General features: G+C 39.5%; 1 pseudogene; it reads left to right on the forward strand.

Moving 5' to 3' along the window:
• The first annotated feature begins 228 nt into the window (after window positions 1–228).
• Window positions 229–430, forward strand: LOC113912127 (annotated as a pseudogene).
• Window positions 431–12,978: the final 12,548 nt, after the last annotated feature.

Genomic DNA, 12,978 nt, shown 5'->3' on the forward strand with positions numbered 1-12,978 from the left:
TACACTTACCACATGATCCAACAAAGCCACTTCTAGGTATTTACCCAAGAGAAATGAAAATATGTACACACAAGGACATAAGTGAATGTTCATACCGGTATTGTTTATAATAGCCCCAAACTGGGATCATCCCAAGAGCCTATTCAATGAATGATTGAATGAATGAATGAATGAACAAGTTATATCCATACTGTAAAATATCACTCAGCATTAAAAAGGAGCAAATCAAGCTTTGCGCAGTGGCAGTATCGTAGCCAATGAGGTTTATCCGAGGCACGATTATTGCTAATTGAAAAGGGAACAAATCACTGATACATGCGGCAACATGGAGGCATCATAAAAATGTTATGCTAAGTGAAGGAAGTTAAAAGCAGAAGACTATGTAATGCACGATTTCTTCTCTCTGAAGTTCTAGAAAAGGCAAATGTTACTAACAGAAAGCAGAGTAATTGTTGCCTGAGGCTGAGTCCAGGATGGATTGGTTACAAAGGGGCATCGGGGAATTTGGGGTGGGGTGGGTTATTAGAAAGGCTTCATGTCTTGCATGTGGTGGTGGTTACAAGACTTTACAGTTGCCAAAACCTGCCAATTTAAAATGAGTGATGTAAATTATACCTCACTAAACTGGGGGAAAAATAGAGTGAGAAAAAGAACAGTGGATATAAAATTGTTTCGACTCTAAAGACATGAAAAATATAGACTTTTAAATAAAAATATTAAATACAAAATTAGAACAAATTGTAAAATGGATGCTAAAAGAAAATCAGTGAGTTGGACAATAGTAATGAAGAATTTACCCAGAACTCAAACTAGTGAAATAAAGGGTTTTTGTTTGTTTGTTTGTTTTAAGGAAAGAACAGTTAAGAGACATAAAGGACAGATTCAGAGACTACTGTATATATTTTAGAAATTTCCTAAAAAAAGCAGAAAAGGAATAACAGGAAACAAATATTTCATAAGATAATCACTGAGAAATTTCTAGATTTGTAGAAAGACAGGATCTTTCAAGCAGTTCACTCCGAGCTCTAACCAGGGCAAATAAAAATAAAACCTCACCCACACACATGGCTGTGAAATGGCAGAACACCAAAAATAAAGAGAACATCTTTGAGCTAACACATTAAAAAAAAATAGATTACCACAAAGCTCTAACACCCTGCCATCAGACTTCTAATCAGCAGTAATGAAGTATCATCTTCAAAGGGGCCAAGGCAGAATAATTACCAACTTCAAACTTTGAACTCGGTCATTCTTCAAATGAGAGTGCAAAACCAGTACCTTTCCTGCTTTTCAAATTTTAAGAGTTTACCAACAAAGGTCTAGAGGAGTAAATTAAGACTGTTCTTCTACAAAAAAAAAAAAAAAAAAAAAAAAAAGACTGTTCTCTTTGGCAAGAAAAGGAACCCTAGAGAAGACAGGATACGGAAATGCTGGTGAGTCCAGAAACAGGTCATTTGATGGAAGTAGCTATTGACTGGGAAAAATGACTGTTCTGTGTTTTAAAAATAAAAGTTTCCGTAACAAATGGGTGTAGGAGCCTCTGTTCTGGAGGAGAAGAACGCCACCAAATAGAATAATGTCAGACTCTAGAAAAAAGTTTAGATTGATGCACGTCACAAAATGCCAGGGGCACCAAAGACACACAAAAATTCCTTATGTGACAAATAGAGTCTGACTAAGCTTATGGAATCTTGGTGGTTCTCTGGCTATACCTCCATCGTGGGGAGGGGTCTCTGTATAATCCACATGTGGGGCTTCACTCCACCCACCCCCGGCAAGTGTCGTTATTAATGTGATATTTTTCTTTGGTGCTTACAATGTCCCCTAAGCTCAGTGAAAACTTTGGACATTGGATACAAAATTGAATGGTGGAATTCATGTTTAGTACATCCTGCAGTGTGAATTTAAGTATTGATGCCATACGAGAGGAATGAGTGTGACTGCCTTTTACCTACATAATCTTGAGTCTCCTGCCTCTGTGGCAGAATCCCTTGTTAAAACTTATTTTTGCTACCTTTGTTATTATTGTGTCTCATGAATTTCTCTGTTTCTTAATTTTTTACTTAATATCGCACATACAGAAAGGGGGCAGAACACAAAAATTTCAGCTCAACCCATTACCACTTACTGAGCAAAAATCATGTAACCACCTCCCGCTTCTAGAAATAGAACATCAGACACACCCAAGAAACCGCTGAGTGGCTCCTCCTTCCTCCCAGAGGGCTGCAAGCCCTTAGTTCTATCACAATCATTTATTTTTGCCTGTTCTTGTACTTTTACGTATATGCAATCCAATACTACGTGTTCTTCTGTGTCTGGCTTTTTCCCACTTATTCATGTGTTTGTGACATTCATCCCTGTTTGCAGTGTGTTTATTTGTATTACCAAATACTATTATGTTGTATGGATATTCCATAACATACCCAGTCTTCCGTTGGTGAATTGTACACATCTTTAGTGAACATGTGAATGCATTTCTACAGGATTGTAACTCAGGTTGATTTTCTGGGTCATCAGGTGCACATAGGCTCCGCTTCAGTTGACAATGTCGGTTTTTCAAATGTGGTTTGGCCAATATTTGCACCCATCGACAATGTCTGAAGTTTCCAGGTACTCTACCTTCTCGGTGAGATTGGTTGTGCCAGGATTTTATTTTATTTTATTTTTTTAAAGATTTTATTTATTTATTTGACAGGGAGAGACACAGCGAGAGAGGGAACACAAGCAGGGGGAGTGGGAGAGAGAGAAGCAGTCTTCTCATGAAGCAGGGAGCCCGATGTGGGGCTCAATCCCAGGACCCTGGGATCATGGCCTGAGCCTAAGGCAAACTCTTCACCAACTGAGCCACCCAGGCGCCCCTGGGCCAGGATTTTAAATGGGACCATTTTAGTGGGTGTGTAGTGGAGATTTTAATTTACATTTCTTTATGTAAGAAATGTAAATTTTTTCATGTATTTATTGTCATTTGAGCGTCTCTTCTTTGAATGTCACTTCGAGTTTCTTACCCACTTTTCTTTTACCTTGTTGATTGTCTTACTGATTTGAAAGAGCGCTTTATAACATCCTGGACACAAGCCTCTGTCAGTTACATGTGTTGTAAACATCTTCTCCCATGGTGTTGTTTTAATATATTTTCAAATCATTTTTTTAATTTTTTTATTGTTATGTTAATCACCATATATTACATCATTAGTTTCTGATGTAGTGTTCCATGATTCATTGTTTGTGCATAACACCCAGTGCTCCACGCAGAACGTGCCCTCTTTAATACCCATCACCAGGCTAACCCATCCCCCCACCCTCCTCCCCTCTAGAACCCTCAGTTTGTTTCTCAGAGTCCATCGTCTCTCGTGGTTCGTCTCCCCCTCTGACTTACTCCCCTTCATTCTTCCTCTCCTGCTATCTTCTTCTTTTTCTTTTTTTTTCAGAAGTACAGATCTGTGATTCAACAGTCTTGCACAATTCACAGCGCTCACCGTAGCACATACCCTCCCCAATGTCTATCACCCAGCCACCCCATCCCTCCCACCCCCCACCACTCCAGCAACACTCAGTTTGTTTCCTGAGATGAAGAATTCCTCATATCAGTGAGGTCCTATGATACATGTCTTTCTCTGATTGACTTATTTCACTCAGCATAACACCCTCCAGTTCCAGCCACGTCGTTGCAAATGGCAAGATCTCATTCCTTTTGATGGCTGCATCATATTCCATTGTGTATATATACCACCTCTTCTTTATCCATTCATCTGTCGATGGACATCTTGGCTCTTTCCACAGTTTGGCTATTGTGGACATTGCTGCTATAAACATTGGGGTGCACGTACCCCTTCAGGTCCCTACATTTGTATCTTTGTGGTAAATACCCAGTAGTGCAATTCCTGGATTGAATGGTAGCTCCAATTTCAACTGTTTGAGGAACCTCCATACTGTTTTCCAGAGGGGTTGCACCAGCTTGCATTCCCACCAACAGTGTAGGAAGGTTCCCCTTTCTCCACATTCCCACCAACATCTGTCGTTTCCTGACTTGTTCATTTTAGCCATTCTGACTGGTGTGAGGTGGTATCTCATTGAGGTTTTGATTTGGATTTCCCTGATGTCGAGCGATGTTGAGCACTTTTTCATGTGTCTGTTGGCCATTTGGATGTCTTCTTTGGAAAAATGTCTGTTTTCATGTCTTCTGCCCATTTCTTGATTGGATTATTTGTTCTTTGGGTGTTGAGTTTGATAAGTTCTTTATAGATTTTGGATACTAGCCCTTTATCTGATATGTCATTTGCAAATATTTTCTCCCATTCTGTCGGTTGTCTTTTGGTTTTGTGGACTGTTTCTTTTGCTGTGCAAAAGCTTTTTATCTTGATGAAATCCCAATAGTTCATTTTTGCCCTGGATTCCCGTGCATTTGGCGATGTTTCTAGGAAGAAGTTGCTGTGGCTGAGGTCGAAGAGGTTGCTGCCTCTGTTCTCCTTGAGGATTTTGATGGACTCCTGTCTCACGTTTAGGTCTTTCAACCATTTGGAGTCTATTTTTGTGTGTGGTGTAAAGAAATGGTCCAGTTTCGTTCTTCTGCATGTGGCTGTCCAATTTTCCCAACACCATTTGTTGAAGAGACTGTCTTTTTTCCATTGGACATTCTTTCCTGCTTTGTCAAAGACGAGTTGACCATAGAGTTGAGGGTCCATTTCTGGGCTCTCGATTCTGTTCCATTGATCTGTGTGTCTGTTTATGTGCCAGTACCATACTGTCTGGATGATGACAGCTTTGTAATAGAGCTGGAAGTCCGGAATTGTGATGCCACCAGCTTTGCTGTTCTTTTTCAATATTCCTCTGGCTATTCGGGGTCTCTTCTGGTTCCATACAAATTTTAGGATTATTTGTTCCATTTCTTTGAAAAAAGTGGATGGTATTTTGATGGGGATTGCATTGAATGTGTAGATTGCTCTAGGTAGCATTGACATCTTCACAATGTTGGTTCTCCCAATCCATGAGCATGGAATGTTTTTCCATTTCTTTGTGTCTTCTTCAATTTCTTTCATGAGTATTTTATAGTTTTCTGAGTACAGATCCTTTGCCTCTTTGGTTAAATTTATTCCTAGGTATCTTATGGTTTTGGGTGCAATTGTAAATGGGATCGACTCCTTGATTTGTCTCTCTTCTGTCTTGTTGTTGGTGTATAGGAATGCCACTGATTTCTGTGCATTGATTTTATATCCTGCTACCTTACTGAATTCCTGTATAAGTTCTAGCAGTTTTGGGGTGGAGTCTTTTGGGTTTTCCACATACAGTATCATATCATCTGCAAAGAGTGAGAGTTTGACTTCCTCTTTGCCGATTTGGATGCCTTTGATTTCTTTTTGTTGTCTGATTGCTGTGGCTAGGACTTCTAATACTATGTTGAATAGCAGTGGTGAGAGTGGACATCCCTGCCGCATTCCTGACCTTAGGGGAAAAGCTCTCAGCTTTTCCCATTGAGAATGATATTCGCTGTAGGTTTTTCATAGATGGCTTTTATGATATTGAGGTATGTACCCTCTATCCCTATACTCTGAAGAGTTTTGATCAAGAAAGGATGCTGTACTTTGTCAAATGCTTTTTCTGCATCTATTTAGAGGATCATATGATTCTTGTTCTTTCTTTTGTTAGTGTATTGTATCACGTTGATTGATTTGTGGATGTTGAACCAGCCTTGCAGCCCAGGGATAAATCCCACTTGGTCGTGGTGAATAATCCTTTTAATGTACTGTTGGATCCTATTGGCTAGTATTTTGGTGAGAATTTTTGCATCCATGTTCATCAAGGATATTGGTCTGTAATTCTCCTTTTTGATGGGGTCTTTGTCTGGTTTTGGGATCAAGGTAATGTTGGCCTCATAAAATGAGTTTGGAAGTTTCCTTCCATTTCTATTTTTTCGAACAGTTTCAGGAGAATAGGTATTAATTCTTCTTGAAATGTCTGATAGAATTCCCCTGGGAAACCATCTAGCCCTGGGCTTTTGTTTCTTGGGAGATTTTTGATGACTGCTTCAATTTCCTTAGTGGTTATAGGTCTGTTCAGGTTTTCTATTTCTTCCTGGTTCAATTTTGGTAGTTGATACATCTCTAGGAATGCACCCATTTGTTCCAGGTTATCTAATTTGCTGGCATAGAGTTGCTCATAATATGTTCTTAATAATTGTTTGTATTTCTTTGGTGTTGGTTGTGATCTGTCCTCTTTCATTCATGATTTTGTTGATTTGGGTCATTTCTCTTTTCTTTTTGATAAGTCTGGCCAGGGGTTTATCAATCTTGTTAATTCTTTCAAAGAACCAGTTCCTAGTTTCGTTGATCTGTTCTACTGTTCTTTTGGTTTCTAGTTCATTGATTTCTGCTCTGATCTTGATTATTTCTCTTCTCCTGCTGGGTTTAGGCTTTATTTGCTGTTCTTTCTCCAGCTCCTCTAGGTGTAGGGTTAGGTTGTGTATTTGAGACCTTTCTTGTTTCTTGACAAAGGCTTGTATTGCTATATACTTTCCTCTTAGGACTGCCTTTGCTGTATCCCAAAGATTTTGAACAGTTGTGTTTTCATTTTCCTTGGTTTCCATGAATTTTTTTAATTCTTCTTTAATTTCCTGGTTGACCCATTCTTTCTTTAGTAGGATGCTCTTTAGCCTCCATGTATTTGAGTTCTTTTCGACTTTCCTCTTGTGATTGAGTTCTAGTTTCAAAGCACTGTGGTCTGAAAATATGCAGGGAATGATCCCAATCTTTTGGTACTGGTTGAGATCTGATATGTGACCTAGGATGTGATCAATTCTGGAGAATGTTCCATGGGCACTAGAGAAGAATGTGTTTTCCGTTGCTTTGGGATGGAATGTTCTGAATATGTCTGTGAAGTCCATTTGGTCCAGTGTGTCATTTAAAGCTTTATTTCCTTGTTGATCTTTTGCTTAGATGATCTGTCCATTTCAGTCAGGGGGGTGTTAAAGTCCCCCACTATTATTGTATTATTGTCAATGTGTTTCTTCGCTTTTGTTATTAATTGCCTTATATAATTGGCTGCTCCCATGTTCGGGGCATAGATATTTACAATTGTTAGATCTTCTACTAAACACCCTTTAAGTAGGATATAGTGTCCTTCCTCATCTCTTATTACAGTCTTTGTTTTAAAATCTAGTTTGTCTGATATAAGGATTGCCACCCCAGCTTTTTTTGGTGTCCATTAGCATGGTAAATGGTTTTCCACCCCCTCACTTTCAATCTGGGGGTGTCTTTGGGGATAAAATGAGTCTCTTGCAGTCAGCATATTGATGGGTCTTGTTTTTTAATCCAATCTGATAGCCTGTGTCTTTTGATTGGGGCATTTAGCCCATTTACATTCAGGGTAACTATTGAAAGGTATGAATTTAGTGCCATTGTATTGCCTGTAAGGTGACTGTTACTGTATGTTGTCTGTGTTCCTTTCTGATCTATGCTGCTTTTAGGCTCTCTCTTTGCTTAGAGGACCCCTTTCAATATTTCTTGGAGGGCTGGTTTGGTGTTTGCAAATTCCTTTAGTTTTTGTTTGTCCTGGAAGCTTTTTATCTCTCCTTCTATTTTCAATGAGAGCCTAGCTGGATATAGTATTCTTGGCTGCATATTTTTCTCATTTAGTGCTCTGAAGATATCTTGCCAGTCCTTTCTGGCCTGCCAGGTCTCTGTGGATAGGTCTGTTGCCAGTCTAATATTTTTACCATTGTAGGTTACATATCTCTTCTCCCGAGCTGCTTTCAGGATTTTCTCTTTGTCTCTGAGACTCCTAAGTTTTACTATTAGATATCGGGTGTGTTGACCTATTATCATCGATTTTGAGAGGGGTTCTCTGTGCCTCCTGGATTTTGATGCCTGTTTCCTTCCTCACATTAGGGAAGCTCTCTGCTATTATTTGCTCCAATATACCTTCTGCCCCTCTCTCTCTTTCTTCTTCTTCTGGGATCCCAGTTATTCTAATGTTGTTTCATCTTTTCGTATCACTTATCTCTCGAATTCTGCCCTTGTGATCCTGTAGTTATTTATCTCTCTTTTTCTCAGCCTCTTTATTTTCCAACATTTGGTCTTCTATATCACTGATTCTCTCTTCTGCCTCATTTATCCTAGCAGTTAGTGCCCCCATTTTTGATTGCACCTCATCAATAGCCTTTTTGATTTCAACTTGGTTAGATTTTAGTTCTTTTTTTTCTCCAGAAAGTGTTTCTCTAATAACTTCCACGCTTTTTTCAAGCCCAGCTAGTATGTTTAAAGTCATGATTCTGAACTCTAGGTCCGACATCGTCCTAATGTCCGTACTGAGTAGGTCCCTGGCTGATGGTACTACCTCTTGTTCTTTTTGCCGAGGTGATTTTTTTCGTCTTGTCATTTTGTCCAGAGGAGAATAGATGAATGAGAGAACAAAATACTAACAGGTTTACAACGTCCCCAGCAAATATACTGTATACAAATCAGAAAAGACCTGAAACCAGGGGAAAAGAAAGGGAAAGAAAGAAAAAAGAAAGAGAAAAAAAATAAAAACAAATAAAAACAAAAACAGAACAATACAAAAAAAGCAGAATATGATCAAATATGATCAGGCTAGTGCATAGATCAGTGCCACACACTAGATTTTGGGCGTATTTTGGTCTGTTAGAAGAAAGCGCCTCCTAAAATTTTAAAGGAAGAAAGACATATATGTACAAAATAAGGGTTGATACAATGAATGGACGGAAGAAGACTGTATAGATGAAAATTATAAAAGATTTTATAAAAGGAATTGATAAGATAAGATGTTGTTTGAAAAAAGAAAGAAGATTTAAGAAAAAAAAAGAAAAAAGGGAGAGAATGTGATCAGGCAGGAGACAAGAACAAAGCCATACACTGGTGATTTAGGGTATATTTTGATCTGTTAGAAGAAACTGTATCTCAAAATTTTAAAGAGAGAACAACTTATATATATATGCCAAAAATAAGGGTAACTACTATGAAGGGATAAAATATGACTCTAAAAAAGAAAATAAAACATTTTTTTTTTAAAAAGGGATTGATAAGTTGTTGGTTGAAAAAGGGAAAAAGAAAAATAAAAAAAGAACATTTAACAAAACCTAACTTTGATGAACTAATGAATCATGGTAAAAAAAAGCCATGGATTCTATGTGCAGTATTCCCCTAGCGCTGGAGTTCTCCCGTTCTCCTTGATCGGTAAACTTAGTCTTGGCTTGCTGGCTGTTCGTGCTGATCTTCTGGGGGAGGGGCCTGTTGCCGTGGTTCCCAAATGTCTTTGCCGGAGGCGGAATTGCCCCGCCCTTGTCGGTCGGGGCTAAGCAAGCTGCTCGGGTTTGCTCTCGGGAGCTTTTGTTCCCTGCAAGCTCTCGGTACAGCTTTGGAGGACCAGGGCGAAAATGGTGGCCTCCCAATCTCCACCCGGAGGAGCTAAGAACTCGGGGCCCCGCTCCTCAGTGCGCCCCCAGAGAAAAGCAGTCCCTCCCGTGTCCCCGGTCTCCGGCCGCACTCCGTGCTCACCCGGCCTGTGACCGAGCGTTTCTATCTCTGGCACCCGACCCCGTGTGGAGTCTCCAAACCCAGCAGATCCCTGTGGTGCGCTCCCGCGCCGCTCCTCCTGGGGGAGGAAGGGGAGTCTCCCCGGATCTGCCGCCTGTTGGGTCCCTGCTGGGGGAGCAGTGGCCCGACTGGGCCGTGGATCACAGTTTATGGCCACCCCGAGCTGAGAGCCCCCGCCTCGGCTCCGTCTCTGCAGCCGGCTTCCCCGCTCCGATACCTGGGAGCTCTGTCGCACTCAGGCACCCCCGGTCTTCCTGTGACCCCGAGGGTCCTGAGACCCCACTGTCCCGCGAGGGTTCCACCCCCCACTTAGCCACTGGAGCGACGTCCCTCCGCGGAGCCAACTTCTAAAAGGTCCGATTTTGTGCTCCGCGGCTCTAGCACTTGCCAGAAGCGGCCGACGGAGGCCCCCTCCCCCGCCGTCTGTCCTCCCGAATATCGCCTCGGATTCACTTCTCCGCACGTCCTACCTTCCAGTAAGTGGTCCCTTCTCTGTTCAGAGAGTTGTTGCTACTCTCCCCTTTGATCTCCTGTTGAGTTCGTACGTGTTCAGAATGGTTTGATCCCTATTTAGCTGAATTCCTGAGACCAGACGAAATCCAGGTCTCCTACTCCTCCGCCATCTTGCTTCCCCAATCATTTTTGATCATTTTTCAAAACTTTTCCATTCCAAATAATATCAGACTTATGTAAAAATTGCCATTCTACAAAGAACTCTCATATACCCTTTACCTAGATTGGACAAACGTTAATATTTTAACATATTTTTTTTCTATCACTTCTGTCTCTTTTCTGAACCATTTGAAAATAAGCATTTAGTTTACCCCTATACTTTAGTGTGTATTTCCTAAAACACAAGACATTCTCTTACATAACTACAGTATCATGAAAAACATTAGGAAATTTACACAAATTCTGTACTATTATCTATGGATCTTATTCAAGCCTCACCAATTGTAAGAATGTTGTTTATAGCAAGAGAAAACAATGTTTTCAGTACTGGTTCTAATCCAGGATCTTCATGCCTTCTATTTTAGTTACCACGTCTGTACTCCTCATGCTTTGCGTTTTATGGTATTAACATTTTTAGTATTTTACTTTAATTTCAATATAGTTAACATACAGTGTAATATTAGTCTCATTCCATGCTTCCATATATCACCCTGTGCTCATCATGACCTGTGCCTTCCTTAATCCCCATCTCATGTACTCATGTACCCCCCATTCCCTGCCACCCACCTCCCCTCTGGTGATCATCAGGGTGTATTCAATAGCAGTAATCATACTATTGGGTATTTACCCCCAAAATACAAAAACACTATTCAAAAAGAAACATGCACCCCTATGTTTATAATAGCTGATTTATGAGCAGCCCAAGTGTCCATTGACAGATGCATGGATAAAGAAGATGTATACAATGGGATATTACTCAGCCATAAAAAAGAATGAAATCTTGCCCTCTGCAACCACATGGGTGGATCTAGAGAGCATTATGCTAAGTGAAATAAGTCAGTCAGAGAAAGACAATTATCATATGATTTCACTCATATGTGGAATTTGAGAAACAAAATAAACAAGCAAAGAAAAAAGAGAGATAAACCAAGAAACAAACTCATGATGTCAACATTTTAAAAGAAATTAAAGCTACCATTTTATAGAATATCCCTTGAGTGGATTTATCTGATGTTTCCTTATAATTTGACCCGATTCATCCATTTTTTTGGCAGTAATTACACAAAAGTGATGATATCCTTCTCATATATTGCACTATAATGCATATACTTACTATATTTATTTATTATATTGCATATTATCAGGAAGACATGACAACAGATTGTCCCAATACCGGTGAAGTTGACTTTGATCACACTGACCAAGGAACATACTGACGATTTTCTCTACTGTAAAGTTGTGAGATTTTCCCCTTTGCAATTGATAACTATTCTGTGGAAAGGCACTTTGAGACTATGTAAATGTTGTGTTTCTCAAAAAACTTCTACCCACTAGTTTTAGCCACTCCTGATTCTTGCCTAAATCAATTATTACTACAATTCTAATTCCATCATTCCTTCTACTTTCATTAATTGTTATTCTATTGTAAGAAATACTTTTCCATTGTCCCCTTCATCCATTCATTCATTCACTCGTTTTTATTGGTATCAATTTATGGATTTTTATTTCCTTCAGTACGTTATAATCCATTACTAACATTGACTCTAAGTCTTAAACTGTTCCCCCTTTTCCAGTAGAGTCTCTTAAAGCTAGCTGTGTACCCTTTTGAAATTTCTCCATCATTTTTTGAGCAATTCCTTACTTTCCTGAGTAATAAGATGTTCTGTATTTGCCTTCCATTTTCCCAATTTCAGATCTGGAATGAACTTATTTACCCAAGGAAACTTTTTTTTTTCTTTTTTGTTTTTAAAGATTTATTTATTTGAGAGAGAGAAAGCAGGGGGAGGGGCATGAGGAGAGGGAGAGAGAGAGAGAATCTCAAGCAGACTCCCCACTGAGCATGGAGCCCGACACGAGGCTCAGTCTCATGACGCTGAGATCGTGACCTGAACCAAAATCAAGAGTTGGATGCTTAATTGACTGAGCCATCGAGGCACCGCGAGACTTTTTTCTTTATAATGACAAATATATTTAGAAATCAAGATCTTTGTACTAAGTGTGATTATTGCTGCTGGACTATCATTGTTTTTCACTCTTAGTGGACAGAGTTAGGGAAGATAGATGGTAGATCGAAAGATAGATGATAGATAGATGACAGACTGACAGATCAATAGATAGATATCTGGATAGATGACAGTAGATCAATAGATTAGTAGATCAATAGATAGATGGATAGATGATAGAGACAGACAGATAATATAGACCATGAATTCTTATTGATTCTTCCAATTCCATGATAATATAATACCCAAGTACACTCCAGTAAATTCCAACTCGCCCTACATTCACACTTGTAATTGCTTTCTTGAACAGTAAGAAACCTAGTTCCCATCCACTACAAATTTACTTACTGCTTGATCTCAGAATATACCAGAATACGCACACACACACACACACACACACACAAATCCTTTCAGTTAGTTGTTGTTAACCTGAGCCACACCAAACTTCCCATCCAAGTTCAATCTTTCTTTGCAGTTTTCTTGTGTTCAGTCTGAGGATATACAGTCAACATACTTTCTTTGAAAATTACTTGGCTTATTGTTCTCAGTGTGGTTCTGTTATTACTTTGAAATACCGATAACTTGATCTGTTTCACTTTGTATACCTTTTAGGGTTTTCTAACATCTTTGTTGCTCTTTAAATTTATTGTATGTGTGAAACATTAACACAGTTGCAAAAGTCCAAAATACAGAAAAAGCAACGCTCACTATGCCATTTCTTCTGTGCTGTGCCCACCACCCAGTCCTTTCCCATCTGC

The sequence above is a fragment of the Zalophus californianus genome, chromosome 12, assembly GCF_009762305.2.
Source record: "Zalophus californianus isolate mZalCal1 chromosome 12, mZalCal1.pri.v2, whole genome shotgun sequence".
Taxonomy (NCBI): Eukaryota; Metazoa; Chordata; class Mammalia; order Carnivora; family Otariidae; genus Zalophus; species Zalophus californianus.